Source organism: Rhinopithecus roxellana, chromosome 5, assembly GCF_007565055.1.
Source record: "Rhinopithecus roxellana isolate Shanxi Qingling chromosome 5, ASM756505v1, whole genome shotgun sequence".
NCBI lineage: Eukaryota > Metazoa > Chordata > Mammalia > Primates > Cercopithecidae > Rhinopithecus > Rhinopithecus roxellana.
The window spans coordinates 29,139,936-29,155,870 of NC_044553.1; the positions used below are offsets into that span (position 1 = coordinate 29,139,936).

General features: G+C 48.6%; 3 pseudogenes; all 3 read right to left on the reverse strand.

Moving 5' to 3' along the window:
- Window positions 1-2,205: 2,205 nt before the first annotated feature.
- LOC104673985 lies at window positions 2,206-4,518 on the reverse strand (annotated as a pseudogene).
- Window positions 4,519-5,764: 1,246 nt separating this feature from the next.
- On the reverse strand, window positions 5,765-8,892 carry LOC115897546 (annotated as a pseudogene).
- A 3,180-nt stretch (window positions 8,893-12,072) lies between these two features.
- Window positions 12,073-12,716, reverse strand: LOC104674902 (annotated as a pseudogene).
- Window positions 12,717-15,935: the final 3,219 nt, after the last annotated feature.

Sequence of the window (15,935 nt, forward strand, 5' to 3'; positions counted from 1 at the left end):
CCATGTATTAGGTAAACCCAGTTTCAGAATGATAAAGAAAAAAAATTACACAAAATAATGTGGCCAATTCACAGTGGTCCAATTTCTAGCCTGAGGGTTTAAAATGGACTTAAAGTAACTGTCTTTAAACTGAACTCAAAGAATGCAAAAGCGGGAAGTTCAGAAAATAAAAGGCAAGAACAGGACTTTAAGTGCATTTTAAACCCATGGGCTAGAAATTGTACCACTGTTAATTAATCGTGTTATTTGGTCTAACATTTTTTCTTTATTATTCTGAAACTGGGCTTATCTAATACATTGATAAAATCATACAATTTGGAAGAGTCAGTTGAAGTCACAAGGACCCGATATTTGCTCTTTCAGTGAATGCGGCAAATCTGTTATTCCATCGGTAAAATCGTATTTTGGTCTCCTGTTAATGTCATATTTATAAAAGTGTCATGACGATGCCAAATGCTGAAAATGGAGATGGTCTCGTAACTAGAAATCCCCACCCCAGGAAGCACACGTACACATCTCCCTACATGCTAGTACTGTGATGTGTTTTGGAACACAGACATTAGAACCTCATGAAGTTTTAACTGTTGAGTCTTTCCCAAGCATCATCAAGTTATGATTTAGGCAATGTGTGACTGAAATTCATTCATTCATCGTGCATAGCCACAATCACATAAATATTGCACAAAATACGTCCCTAACTGAAACCAAGAGGTACAAAAGCATATTTCACTCTTCGTAAAGAGGTTTGTGAGGAAATACCACTCTGTGATCGTGCAGACACGTTTCCTGATAATACAATGACATTCACAAACAGTAGATTGCACTGCGGTTTCTAAACATTTTAAGTTTCATAAACTTCTCCTTGATTTTCAAAGATAGTATAATACTGTCTACTAAAACTCCTTTTGTTTCAACTAAGTACTTCTGCATATATTAGTTTATGATAATGTTTGTTATTATTTTTGAAAGTGTTTTCCATTCAAGGAAAAGAAGTAAATTCCTATGTCAGAGTAACCAAGGTGGTTGAAGAATAGGTACTAGCCAGAGAGGTCTAGATGGTAAAATCAGTCTTTAAGCCTCAAAGAATCTCGGTGAACAGAAAGGAAAGCCAGGCGTCACACAGCTTTCCTTCACTCTAAATCATTCTTGACTAGAGCCTCTATGCCTGTTCCAGAGACATTAAACTCTTAAAGGATTTCTTATGATGCGTACTAAATACATTAAGAAGAATGCCAGCCAGCGCCCTTTTGTGTACTGGGTGCTATAGTCATGTGATTAAAACAGGTAACATGAACTCTAACTTCAAAATGTATTCCAGATACCAATGCTCTAAGCTAGGAAAGGTTTTCCACATCCACAGTCAATGATGGGAGCCTTTCATTCCTCAGAAATAATCCCTTTTTAGGTCATGGAAAAAGAGTACAACTGCTGCAGCTCGTGATGCAATATCTTCATGAGCCCAGCGCGCACACAAATCCTAAGGGAACTACCATAGTACAGCGCTCATTCCTGGCACCGGAACCAATGAAACACACTCTGTCCCGCACACACCTGCCGGAGCAGGCCACTGTCCTCTTCTGCGAGATTTAAAAAGCTCCCCCAAAACGTTATTACTCCCATCACCAGTACACAGAAAATGGGGGAAAGGCTGTTTCCAGTTCTCGGCCTTTAAACAACTCTAAATATCAGTACTCACGGTGGCATATATTACAAAGTAATCAACAGTGCACACTTAGGAGCAAACCACATATTGAGCTAATGAAGAGCTCACTGTGATTAAGATTGGATCAAATAATAGTAAAACATAAGCAAATTTTATCTGAATTCTGTCATGAATATGCATGCTACGATAACATTAAAAAAGCATGACAGCCTATTCCAAACGGTAAGAACAGTTTTGTGCAAACAGTGGGTCTTTGGGTGTTTGAACTCCCACCACGTAAGGGCAAACTCGATATGCATGCTAATGACCTACAATTATGAAAATAAAGAAAAATGCTAAAGGATGCCAGAGTGAACCTCAGTGAAGGCCACAGAGACCCACGCTCTTTTAAATTTTTACAAATAAACTATAAATTAGAAGCACAAATAATCATGAGTGGCTCTAACATTCAAATGAAGTAAATGGATTGTGTAGGAGATTAACTCCATAACTTTGTTTCTTTTTCAAAAATTTCTTGACCAGCTCTTTGATGATGGTGATGTTTATCTCCTCCTTCTCCGCAGCCAAGCCCTGCAAAAGAATGGCACAGAGCGGTTGCTGCTCAAGCCTGGGTGCTCCTGCACGATGGGCTGTGCAGTAGGGTTGTCGTTGGGAGAACCCTCCTTGGACTCTCCTTGCGCAGGCTCGGCGCTGTCGGTGAGGCTCACCTCACAAAGATCTTTGGAGAGAGGGAGGTGGGGATCTGAGCACAGTGGGAGCGCCCCCTGCTCCTGCCTGCCCGCCCTGCATGAGGGCTCTACTCACCACTATGCTGGTCGACAGCCCCAAGCTCCTGGGGGGGGTGGGGCTCCTGGACTGGGTTCATGAGCAGGGTTCTGGGCAGCGGCCAGGAATTTGCTGTGCTTGTTGTTGCGGTCAGCACAAGCCACAACCGCATCTCCTGCAGCGCCAGCAGCTTCACCTGGAGGGAGGGATGCTCAGGTGTCACGCTGCTGCCGGCACCCACCCTCACGCCCACCCCCACCCCCGCAGAGATGTCGCACACCCTACCTTCATCTCCTCCCTGTGCTGGACCAGCCTGATGATGTCCTCCTCCCATTGCTGCATCTTCGGCACTGTCCCCTGCCTCTGTTATGAGGTGACGAACATTCCTGCGGGAGGACAGCGCTCAGACGCTGGAGCCCCTCCGAAGGCCCTGCAGCTCCCCCTGACATGTCCTGGCCTCCCACTCACTGATGGCATCTCTCCCTCCAGTAATGGATGAATCGCAGTTCCTGTTTCTTCACCAGCTCACTCAGGACCGCCGTCTTCTCCCGATGGTCCATAATGCCACTCCGGAGCCAAAATAATGGGGTCACATCTCGGCAGCAACCTGCCCTCAGGTAGCATTTTCAAGTCATGGCGAAGCTGGAGGTGAGTCCTGGCATGGGCCAGCTTCCCTATGACTTCCTCAGGGCCCGGTGGGTCTCCCCACTCACAGACTCGCCCCCAGTCCCTGGGGCTGGGACCGCTGCCTCTGGCTCCTTCTGGGCCGAGGCCACCCAGTGAGCCAGGCGCTGGCAGCACACCCTCTGCTCTTTCACCTGCTCTCATAACCGTGCCTGCTCCTCCTGGGCACTGGCTCCAGTGGAGCTGAAAAATGCCACCTGAGGGCAAGACGTGCACATTCGTATAGGGGCATACACAGAACAAATGGGGCAGAAAGGTGGAGCGCAGCCCCTTCCCTTGGGGCCTCAGAGAGTGCACCTGTTGCTCACAGGGGAAATGGTGTCTGACCACTGGCTCTCGGAAGGGGTGAGGGTGCAGAGAAATCAGAAGGCAGGGAAAGTAAGAGCATAAAGGGGTTTTCGAGGGACCAGAGAGGAAGATGGCAAAATAGGTGCAGGGGGAGTCAGGCTCACCATGGCCTCCTAGCTGTCCAGGTCCTCCTCCTCACTGTCCAGATGTCCTCTTCCATCTCCTGTGGGGGGTGGCCAGAGGGCTCCTCAGACAACCCAACAAGGCAGGTACTGTGGGCCCAACTCTGCCCCCACCCTCACTATGTAACCCTGAGCCAGCCCTTCCCAGAGAGGAATGAGCTGCTCTTCTTTATTTTTCCTTTTAAGAACCAAGATCTTGCTATACCGCCCAGGCACAGTCCTACTACCGGTCGGTGCAGGAGTTCTGACCTGCTCCGTTTCTGACCTGGGCCAGTTCAGCCATCCTTAGGCAACTTGGTGGCCCCCCGCTCCCAGGAGGTCACCATATTGATGCCGAACTTAGTGCAGGCACCCAGTCAGCATAATGACCAGCTGTTCTAAAGGTCTCTTCCAACTCCTCAATCCTGTGCTGCTCACAGTCCCCCCTTCCTCCTGGGGCTCTCTCCTCTTCCTCTGAGTGGTCTCCCGTACCTTCCCCAGGGAGAGCCATGAGGCACAGCTGGGCCGTTAGCTGCTGATTCTGCTGGCTGGCAGCCTCCAGGTGTTCCTAAGGGGCCAGGAAGGAGTGAAAAGGCACGGAGTTTGCCAGGCCGTCCCCCTCATGGCCCTGTCCTCAGCAGCTCCCTCCCCTGGATCTCCTGCAACTTTTGGCGGGCCATCTCGGCCACCACTTTGCCCCAAGTTTCCTGCTGCTGCTGCAGCTGGTTCATTAGCTGGGTCTGCTGCGGCAACTCTCTGTGCAGCACCTCCTTCTCAGAGGTCAGCTGCTGATAGGCAGCCACCTGCTGCTGATAGGTGGCCATGTACTGCTGCAGGTGACCCAGGTAACAGTCTGGCTGCTGCTGCAGACTGAGCCTCTTGGCTCTTCAGCTCCACCTGTAGGAAGACCCTGGGTATGAGGGCACATGGCGGCTGGCTTCCAGATTCTGGGCCCATTAATAGGGTAGCGAGGGCACTGTGGGCTCTGTTGCCTGCCCAGGCCCCTAGCCCCTTACTCCAGGCCTAAGTGACTGTCTCCCTTTCCTAGAACCCCATGCCTCCTTCCCCAGCCTCAAATCTCATACCCTTTTCTCACCATTTAAACTGTAGGCCACAGACTGGTGGAAAAGCAGTGGGAGCCAACCACTATGTGCTAAGTGTGCTACATGCCTAATGGTTTCCATGTATTATCTCATTTAATCCTCAGCACCTCTGTAAGGAAAATGCTAACTTCCTTTTGAAGTTAAAGAAACAGAGATGGCCGGGCGCGGTGGCTCATGCCTGTAATCCCAGGACTTTGGGAAGCCGAGGCGGGCAGATCATGAGGTCAGGAGATCAAGACCATCCTGGCTAACACAGTGAAACCCAGTCTCTACTAAAAAATACAAAAACGTAGCCAGGCATGGTGGCAGGTGCCTGTAGTCCCAGTTACTCGGGAGGCTGAGGCAGGAGAATGATGTGAACCCAGGAGGTGGATCTTGCAGTGAGCTGAGATTGCACCACTGTACTCCAGCCTGGGCAACAGAGTGAGACTCCATCTCAAAAAGAGAAACAGAGACTTAGAGATGCAAAGTACTGGAATGGTGACCAGTGGAACCAAGGCTGGAATCCAGTTTTAATCTAAGGAGCCTTTTTGTTTTGTTTTGAGACAGAGTGTCACTCTGTGGCCCAGGCTGGAGTGCAGTGGTGCAATCTCAGCTCATTGCAACCTCCACCTCCTGGGCTCAGGCGATTCCCATGCCTCAGCCTCCTGAGTAGGTGGGATTATAGGCATGCTCCACCATGTCCAGCTAATTTTTTTTTTTTTTTGTAATTTTAGTAGAGATGAGGTTTTACCATGTTGGCCAGGCTGATCTCAAACTCCCGACCTCAAGAGATTCTCCTGCCTCAGCCTCCCAAAGTGGAGGGATTATAGGCCTGAGCCACCGTGCCTGGCATTAAGGAGCCTCTTATACCACTGTGTCTTCCCCTATGATTGGGGGGCTCCATGCCTCTAGCTGGGATGATGATTTCCAGACCTGGGAGGAGCCCAGGGCTACCCACCTCTAAAAGTCAGAAGGCAGGAAGGAAGAAACAGTCACAAGACTGCCCTGGAGGGTGCTGGGGTCACCTGCCCCCTGGCTGCAGCTGCCTCTGGCCTGGCACCTCCCCTCCCCAGAGGCTGGTGACCGCTTCCCAGCCCTTCTTGCTGGGGGGTTACAATCTACTTCACCTTGCCCAGCTTCTCCAGTAGCTCCTCTGCTTGCTGCTCCACCTGCAGTGCACTCTTGTTCTCGTTGTTCTGGACAGAGAGAAGCAATCAGCAGCCACCCACTGCAGCTGGAGACCCCAGAACTTGGTGTCTGCCTCCCATGGCACCGGGAAGGGTGGAGGCAGGTTAGAAAAATCATCCCCTCTCTCCCACAGCCACCAGAGCAGGGCTCTGGCTCACAGGTGCCTTTAGAAGTAACATGTCACGTGAGGGCTACACTGCCCCATTTTACAAGTTGGGAAACAAAGGCCTGGAGGACTAGGGAGGAGGGCAGGCTCCCCAGGTGGGGCAACGCACCAGCTCCTCGACGCCGCTCTGTGGCTCGGCCAGCTGCTGAAGCCTCTCCTCCTGCTCCCGAAGCCTCTCCTCCTGCTCCCGAAGCCTCTCCTTTTGTGCCTGGTTCAGGAGACTTACGTGCTGATGGTTTTCCACCTGGGCCTGGAGCTCTGCTGACACTCTCTCTAGTTCCTTCCTCAGGTGCTGCAGCTCCTCCTCAGGGGGCACTGCTGGGGGCTCCGGGGGCAGGGGTTCAGCTGAGAAAGGAAGCAGACAATAAGGGCCTCTGGATTCTCAAAAACAAAAACAAAACAAAACAAACCACAACAACAAAAAAACCCCTCCTCTTGGTGCACAGCTCCTCTCAGGCTCCCCAAACTTGGCCTCACTGCTAATGATTCCTCGCACCCGGATGGTAGCCAATCTTCCAAACCACTTTCAGATGGAGAGCACTGTGGGTGACTGACAATGGGCCCCCTTTGCTGATGGGGACACTCAGGCTCACAGAGATGACAAGATTTGCCATCTCCCGGCACAGACCTCTTTCCCTCTACCTCAAAGCCCTTCCATCCACCCACCTCCCTGGGGCATTCTAAGCCCCCCCACAGCCCTCTGATGCCAGGCCTGCTCCCAGGTCACGCCAGCCCCATCTTACCCATCTGGTTTTTGAGTTTGGACAAGCGCCTCTCCAGCTTCTCTACCAGACGCATATTATGCTGCTTTTCCTTCTTCAAGGTGCAAACCTGCCCAAAGCGTAGGGATAAAGGGCCCTGGAGAGAGGGGCTGTTGCCTGGACAGGCTGCCGTCTCCCTCTCTGCCCCCACCTCCACAAAGCCCAGACCCATGACCACCTCTGGCTGTACTATTCCCATGTTAACAGATGCTTAGAAAGATCCAGTGACCGATCTAAGGTGGGGGGGGCTGAAGGGTCAGATCTCACCTCCTGCCACATTTTTCTCATCCTCTGCTGCCACCGGGCCCTCTCTCCTTTTAGACGTTGAGCATATTCATCTCTCTCTAGCTGGACTTGTTTAAGTGAATCCTCCATCTGCAAGAATGGGCACAGAAGTTAGGAAGGGCTGTCACTGGTCCTCACCTGCTCCTGGCCACCTGGGGTCATCTTCCTTCCCTCCCTCCCTCTGTAAAACCTCACCTGTGTCAGCTGTGCTTTCAGCAGTGCCTGCTCCCGTATGGACCGCTCTAACTTCCACTCCATACGTGCTTTCCTGTGGCTCGAGGACTGGATGGTGAAGAGTGAGAAGTTTCTATATAGGGAACCTGGGCCATTCCATACAGTGCCCCTTAAACAAGCTAGGGCTAGGCTCAATATACAACTCGGTCAGTAAAGATCGAGGCATTTCCAAGTCTGTGGTCTGGTTTTTAAAAGAACTCAGTCAAGTTGGAAGGGACAGGGAAAGAGATCGAATTTACAGCTGGCTAACAGAGGCCCAGAGAGATCAGATAATATTGCTATTGTTACTACTGTTATTATTACCACTGTCTGAACCTTTATGGAGTGCGTCACCAGGTACCATGCTAGCAATCCCCTTTAATTCTCGCAACCACCACAGGAGACAGTTACTATGATTCCCTCTATTGTGTACATGAAAAATCATGGAGTATTTGAGGTGAAGCGCTTGCCTAACATCACTTAGGCAGAGCTGGGATTTGAACACCCAGGTCTATCCAATTCTCTAAGCCTATTTTTCTTGCTGGGGATGGGGGCACAGATAGGAAGGGGAAAATTAATCTTTTGTTTACTTTCTGAAAGGATGATACATTCGCATAGTTCAAAACTCAGAAGGTACAGAAGGGAAGTATCTCCCAGCCACCCTGTTGCTCTCTCCTGAGTTTTCTATGAACCTTGCAGACATGTTTTCTGTATATTATCATAGTATGTAAACACACACACACACACAGAGGTTTCCTCTCTCTACAGAAATGGTAACATACTAAAGGTACTCTTCTGTACCTTCACGAGTAAAGTACCCAATATCCCACCTAGGGCTTGGCTAAGACCCCAGTCAGGTAAGGGCAGGGGAGGCACTTGGCCTCCAAGTTCTGTGTCCAGTGCTCTCTCCCCACCGCAACCCCCAACCCAACCACAGCAGCTGACTCAGCCCCAGGCTGCCTCTAACAACCAGACACAAAAGCAGTGAGAAATGGCCATGCTGCCTTCTGGGCAGGACACTCCATCCTGTAGAAGGGACCTGTAGGCTCACTCCTCCATCTGCGAAGCTGGACTCCCAGGGGATGGGGCAGGTGGTCAGACTCACTCTGTCCTCCTTCTTCTGTGTGGCGGTGATAGCAGAGAGAGCCCACTCTAACTCTCCTTTACGCTGCAATGAATGTTGCAGGCGGCCAGCCAGATCCTTGGACTCCTCTGTAATGAGAGAGTTGAAATTGGGGCCCAAAGGACTCCCCCTAAAGACCTGTCAAAGTGCCAGGCTGAAGGATGACAGGGTGCCCAGATTCCCACCTTCTAAGTATCTGAGAGAGCGTTTCATGTGATACAGGTCCGTACTTAGTTTCCCCTTCTGTATATTCAATCTCTGGACTCGAACCTTTGGGAGAAAAGCCAAGCAAGTGCTGAAAGAGAAGGAAAGAAACATTCTCCGGAGGACAGGAGAAAACTTCACACCCTCCACTCACCTCTAGCTCCCTTTCAGCTTTCTGTTTCTCATTGTTTGCCTTCTTTTCCTATAGGAAGAGGAAGACAGAGCTCTTACCAGAGGGAGGCAGAGATGGCACAGCAAGAGACATGCCCCAGAATGTCATCAGTGCCCCAGGACAGGCCCACCCATGGCGTCAGGTTATCAGGGACCCTGTGGGAGTGGGGTGGAATCTGAGGGGTGAGCCTTCTTCCCCAGGCTGGGAGTGGGCGAGACGAGACTGGGGCCTCTACATCTGAGTGCCCCCCAAACCCAGCGGTCATGTCGCGAGGAAAGAAGGAAATCATGTTACTTCTTCCAGCTGATGTTCCACTTGTTTCTTCTCTTGTTTCTGTGGGGAGAGTCAAAGGAAGGTGACGGAGGGCGGCCCCCTCAACTCTATTCCCCAGGCCAGGAAGCAGTAGGCAGGGCCCAGGAATGGATTTTAAAGGCAAAGTTCTCAGACATAATGGCAACACGAACTGGTCAACTCTCCTCAAGCTCCCAAGGACAGAGGATTTGGGTCTTTGTTGGTTTTCACTCACAGCCACAGAACTCGAAGTCTGAATGTGGAATCTCTTGAGAGGACAGTAACATAAACGTCTAGAGATGGAGTTTGAGAAAGGCCCCCCCTTCTGCCCGCTTGTGATTTAGAAAAGTGCGTTCATTCAGTAAACATTTACTGAGCACGAATGGGCCAGGAACGGTTCTTCACAGCAGATATAGGACAGAAAATGACAGACAGGAGCCCTTGGCCCTGAGGTTTCCATTCTAGGGGCCCTTTAAGTCTCGGACTCTCAGAGCTAACAGACACCTTTGATACTCACTACCTCCTCTGGAAACGTGAGCCCAAAAAGCAGAGGCGGCTTGTCTAGAATCAAAGAGCAAATTAGGGACTGAGTCACGGCAGAAATACGGGCCCCCTGACAACCAGTCAGGCTTGCACTCCCCCGAGAGGCAACAACCCCAGGGTGTGTGTAGCAAGGACTAGAGCAGGGGTGTGTGGAGAGGAGAGAGTCGGCAAAGAGGGCAGCAAAAGAACAGCCACGCTGCGTGCTCTGGGGTCCCTCCAGGTGAGGTCTGGGTGCCCCTGCTCCCTATTTGCCCTTGGCACCAGGGGCCCCCAGTCCCTTTCTTCAGGGCCCCAAGGGGAAACTGGAGCCCAGGATTGTCAGCGTGGAATCAGGGGACCCCACTGGACTCTTACCAAAGATTTGATGGTGTTCTTCAATAGACTGATTTTGACCGGCCTTGAGTCCAGGGCTGCTGCTAGTTCTTGGGACGGGCTCTGAGGCGCATGTAGAGAAGAGGTGGTGGAGGAGGAGTTGGGGGAGTGGTAGGGAGAACAATCATTAGGGCTGGGGTGTGTGTGGGCTATCTCAGCTGGCAGGGGGCACCCAGTCCCCGCTGTAGGAGGAGGGTGGAGGGCTGGCCTGCAGGGTCACTGCACCTCCGCTCAGAGCCTTTTACCTCCAGATCCTTGAGGGGTGCGGATGACGTAGGGCCCTCTCCGTCGATACCTGTTGCTGACTACAAGAGATGAGAGTGCACATGGAGATGTTCTGTCCCTCAGTGTCTAAGCCCTCTGACTTCCTTTCTTCCCCATCAACTGGCAACATTTTCTTTTCTGCCTATCTTAGAACCTTTGTCCCATAACTCCTTTGTGCCAACTTCTCTCATGGTTCTTATCTCCCCACCATCCCACCCTGGGGCCCTTTCAGTGACTCCTGATGGCAAGTGGCTGTTCTCATTGTCCTGGCTTCCCCTTGAGACTGGGGATGAGGAAAATCAAACAGCAATGACCACATCCTGGTGTCCTGGGTGTTTACAGCAGGCCATGTACTAGGAATTAACATAAAACAATAACAAATCTCATTTAAACCTCACAAATGGAAGTCAAACAATAATACCACCTCTATTATACAGATGTGCAAAGAGAGGCCCAAAGAGCTCAAGCAACTCACCCTAAATTATATCCCTGGCAGATGGAGAGGCAGGATTCAAACCCAGAATTCTTAACCAGTACCCAACAGTCTATTCACAATCTTAACAATTACCCTCTACTGCCCCTTGGGCCCCCTGTCCCCAGGAGCCTGGTCAGCCAAGACTCACATCCCCAGGTGAGTGGCAACCACCAGAAGTGGCTGTCTCAGGGACACTGCCATTTGTTTTCCTGTTCTTCTTCACTCCTGCTGGACCACCAGGGCTGTTTCTCTGCCAATATTCTTTTAACTGTGGGAAAGAAGAGCAGTAATCCTCATGAGAACCATCAGCCCCTACAGCCACATCCTCCTTTACAGTTTTTACAAAATACTCTTATACACCGTCTGATTTAATGACACCAACAACTGTACAAGGTGTTGTCACCATCATTTAGTGACTGAGAGGGATTGATATCATGGCTAGAAAAAAAAAGAAAAAGAAAAAGAAAAAGGTGATACTGGAACTTCGAAACTCAGTCTTCTGACTCCAAGCTCTGGGGTTTTGCCAAAAATCAGCAGCTGCCAGGGACCAAAACCAGAGGCAGAAGTAGAAAAGTAAACATTAGGTAGGCAGGAACTGCATGGTTTAGAGTCATACATCCTCACACATCTGTTAGTGTCAAGAAGTGCACCAGTACCTCTCAAACTTCTATATCGATGTGTCCTCCTGTCAGAAGGCAGCCTTTCTGTTAAATCTGGGAATTCATCAGAAAGAGGACAACCCAAGCCTCATTTCAGAGAGAAGTCCGGTATACTCTCAGAAGCCTATGTGACTGTCATCCTTAAGTACATTAATGGTTTTTCTCCTTATCTCAAGAGAATCAAGGGAAACCGATGCTTCAGAAAGATGTCCCACATTTATCCCGTGGCACTCAACGTTCCCCAGGTCGAGATAATATGAGGAAGAGTCAAGCTGTCAAGTTCAGTTTCCCAAGATCTATTCCACAGAAGATGAGCAAATCTCACTTCAGAGACCACTGACTGAAGGGTAGTCTGGTCCCAGAACCATGGAGAAATAGAATATGAGGTGGAGAACTCAGAAAAAAAAAAATGTTAAAATCTCTCTGGAAAGTAGAAGCCTTGGAGAAAACCAAACGAAACCCATTCTCTCATTGTCACCCAGAGATACTGTCAATGTTTTGAGCTCACAGGGGAAGTGTAGGCTTTTCCCCCATCAATGTCTATGTTAAAGGAGTGAGGCAGCCTGGAACCCCTTGCTCCTAGGTCCCATGGTCTCCATTCCCCTTCCAGCTGCAAATTTGCGCTATGACCAGAGGAAGAAGAAATGGGGTGACAACACTTAGGGCACTGGGTCATAAGATCAAAGGCCGGTCTTCCAGTAGTGACAGTTCTAGGCAGATTGTGACATCACTACATTCCACTCCTCCTGATTGGGCGGTGGGGGGGGCACATCAGCAAAATGTCCGAGTCCCACTCCACTATGGGGGAGGGAAACACAGGGTTGGGACCCAGGTCCTTGGAGACACCAGCACAAAGAGCCCAGGGAGTTTGACCTTGAGGCAGCAGGAGGGGAGGACAGAGTCTGCAGTAGGGAGCCCCAGGAATCACCAGCCCAAAGTCACCCAGGGACAACAGGCAAGGGTGGGGCCTAGGGCTGGGGGACCCAGGTGCTTGGAAACGTGAGCCCAAAGAACCCAGGGAGGTCAAGTTTGGGTAGGCAGGAGGTGAGGGCCCAGTAATGGAGCGGGAAGTCCCAGGGGTCACACACCCAAAGTCACCCTGGGGTGATTGGTGAGGGTAGGGACTGGGCTGCTTGCTGAAGGGGCAGGGCTGATTGACAAGACTTCGGTGGGGGCAGCCCAGAGGTGCCAGGGTTGGGGGGCCCAGTTTGGTGTGCCTCAGGAGTGATATCGACTCTGGCAGTCGTCTTGTTGTTGAAAGGGATCTGTGGCTAGGTTGGGGAGCCATGACCTGGTGCATATTTACCTTTTTCTTGGTTAAGGCCAATTTAGTCTGTCGAGTTTCTTCTGCCATCGCAAGGTGGGGAGGGAAGCGGGATTGGGGCCACATCAGCAAAATCCCAGCGAGCACTGATCAACACCTCCAGTCACCTACCAGGCAGCTGAGCAACTGAACCAGAGGAGGCGTAACCAGGGCTCCAGTAGAATGCAGAAAAGGGGCGTGGCCTTAATGCTCCAAGCCCATTGGTCAGTGAGAAAGATGAAAGGGAATTGGGGCGTGGCCAGGCAGCAGTGTGTCCAGAGGGACCTGTGGCTCACAAGGAAAGCTGCCCATGCAACCACTGTCCCCACTCACTCAGGGAAGGGGCCGGCTTTTGTTTTAAAAGCTTTAAAACTTTTTTTTTAAAAAGTGTGTATACTTTATATGTGTGTGTGTCTGTGTGTGTGTATGTGTTCCTCCAGAGCTGTCTTCATTATCCAGCTTCTATGCAAGGTCTTTGATTTTGATCTGTATTTTTCATCTTCAAATACAGTACAAAAATTACCAGTGTTGCCTTAACTGAGATACAAAGCCTATAAAAATGGAAAATCTATAGCATGCTTGATGGTTAATGAAGCAGACTATATTATCCAACGTTCCAATAAGATAAGATAATCACAATGATTTCTCTTTTTTGGAAAAACATTTCTTTTATTGTCTTACGTTATTGTTACGATTTTTTTTTTTTTCTTAAACAAGAAACAAGTCTAATATCTGTAAAAACACAAAGCTTTTGTGCTGGGTGCGGTGGTTCACGCCTGTAATCCCAGCACTTTGGGAGGCTGATGCGGGTGGATCACGATGTCAGGAAATCGAGACCATTCTGGCTAACATGGTGAAACTCTGTCTCTATTAAAAATACAAAAAATTAGCCAGGCGTGGTGGCAGGCACCTGTAGTCCCAACTACTTGGGAGGCAGAGGCAGGAGAATGGCATGAACCCGGGAGGCAGAGCTTGCAGTGAGCCAAGATCACACCACTGCACAGCAGCCTGGGCTACAGAGAGAGACTCTATCTCAAAAAAACAAAAGAAGAACTTCTTTTTCTCTCACTTTCTAATATAATTTTAATATCTCCTCCTGGGATTCCACTAAGATTTATTTTAGACCTTATTCTGATCTCCCTCTCCCCCTCAACCCCACCAACTTCTGCTCTATCATCTATCCTCAGGTTTCTCTGTGTAACATACTGACTTACTTTTTGGAGAGAATTGTCTAACCAATTAATTCTTCCAGTGTCAAATCCATCCACTGAATTTCTTATTTCAACAATTACATTTTTTATTTCCTTATTTCATTTTATTCTGGGACAGAGTCTCACTCTGTCACCCAGGCTGGACTGCAGTGGTACAAACCTGCAGCCACGGACTCCTGAACTCAAGTGATCCTCCCACCTCAGCCTCCTGAGTAGCTGGGACTACAGGCAGGTGCCCCACACCCAGCTAATTGTTTTGTTTTTTGGTGGTGGTGAGGTATTTTTTTGTAGAAACAAGTTCTCACCGTGTTGCCCAGGCTTGTCTCCAACTCCTGGGCTCATGCCATGCTCCCACCTCAGCCTCCCAAAAAGTGCTGGGATTACAGGTGTGAGCCACCCTACCCAGCTATATATTTTATTTCTGTAAGTTCTATTTCTTCCATTTTCCTTTCAGGTCTTCCTCGTCATTCCTGGTGGTCTTACTGCTTCCTCAATTTTATGAGTGAACTTTTTTACATATATTAGACTTCACATGTAACTGTTTTCTCATAATTCTAATATTTGAAATCTGTATTCTGTATCTGGTAATTCCGAAACCTATAGTCTTTGGGAAACATATTATTCATTGTTTCTGATAATTCTCAAGTATGTTGGGTTGACTACTTGAATGCTATGATTTCACTGAATTCATAGTTGCCTGCTTTTAATCTTTGGGAATCCTACAGGCTTAAGTTAGAGATAATTTCCTACAAAAAGTATCTGTGTCTGCTTTTGATGAGAGCTGTGGAGACAACTAACATAAGCCCACTTTACCACCAAGCGTAATCCTGACATTCTCTTGAATGCTCTTGGAGAATCTCAGGATTACACAAGGTTCACAAATTTGGCTCCCCAACCTTGCTCATTGATACACAGAAGACTAGACTGCTTAGTATTGTTGGTGACTCCCTTCCTCCTACCCTGGAAAAAACAAAACAGATCTCTCATCTGAATGTGATCACAGACTAGGAAATTCTGAAGGTGAATAACTGGAGGCTGTGGGCAGCAGGGAAAGACAGGTGTCTTTCCTGACCACAGAAATAAGTCAGAACCTGCCCTAAAGGCTGCGTGCTCCAGGATTTCACTATTTAGTTCTACTACCAGTCCCTCCATAAGCGTGAACAGAAGCTTGTTAGAGCACCATGTGGCCTTTAAACCACAAACTCTTGCTAAAAGTCATGCTCATGGTAAAAAAACCTATGGCTTTGGAAGGCTTTCTCAGTAATGTCCTGGAATTAAGGTTACAGCCCATGTTTCATGTTAGCTGAACAGAAAACCAGCCTGAACAACATCCTTCTGCCCCGTGGCTTGCTCTCAGCTCCTCTTGGTTGGGCCTTGGGCAGCCAGACTGTCTGGTTTTAATCCTTGCTCTGCCACCTGTGACCTTGGATAAGTTATCGACCTTGAGTTACTTCATCCACAAGATGCAGATATTAGTAATAACCTCTTTTTAAGTTCTTAAGAGGATTGAAAGAGTAAATAAAAAGTAAAAATTAAGAAGACTTGGTAAGCATAGGCACGGGGGGGAAAAATGTAAAAATAAATAAATAAACAAATAAGTAAATAAAAAGACTAGTGCCTAGCATGTAAAAGTTCATCAGGAATTAATTCTATAATATGAACTCAACTTTGCAAAACTTCAAAGTACATATAACTTTTAACTTACTAGGGTATACATACCAATAATAAATTTACAACTGGAGATATGTTTGTCTACAGTAAATATAACAAAGACTAAACAAGCAGATACTAAATCATTAAGCGATTATCAGTTAGTATCTTTAATTTTTTTATACTTCTATATTTTCTATAGATCATCTTTGTCACAAGAACACAAGAAGAAAACCAAATGAAAATGAAATGAATTCTCTCAAAAAGAATTAAGAAGAAGGTGCACAAAGTAATATAAAATATATCTTATGGTTTATATAAAATTCTTAATAAAAGTACCTTCTTTGCTCCAAGCTGCACTCTGGCTTTGCCTTTGAGTCAGGTGGCATTTCTTTGCATGCTGACCGGT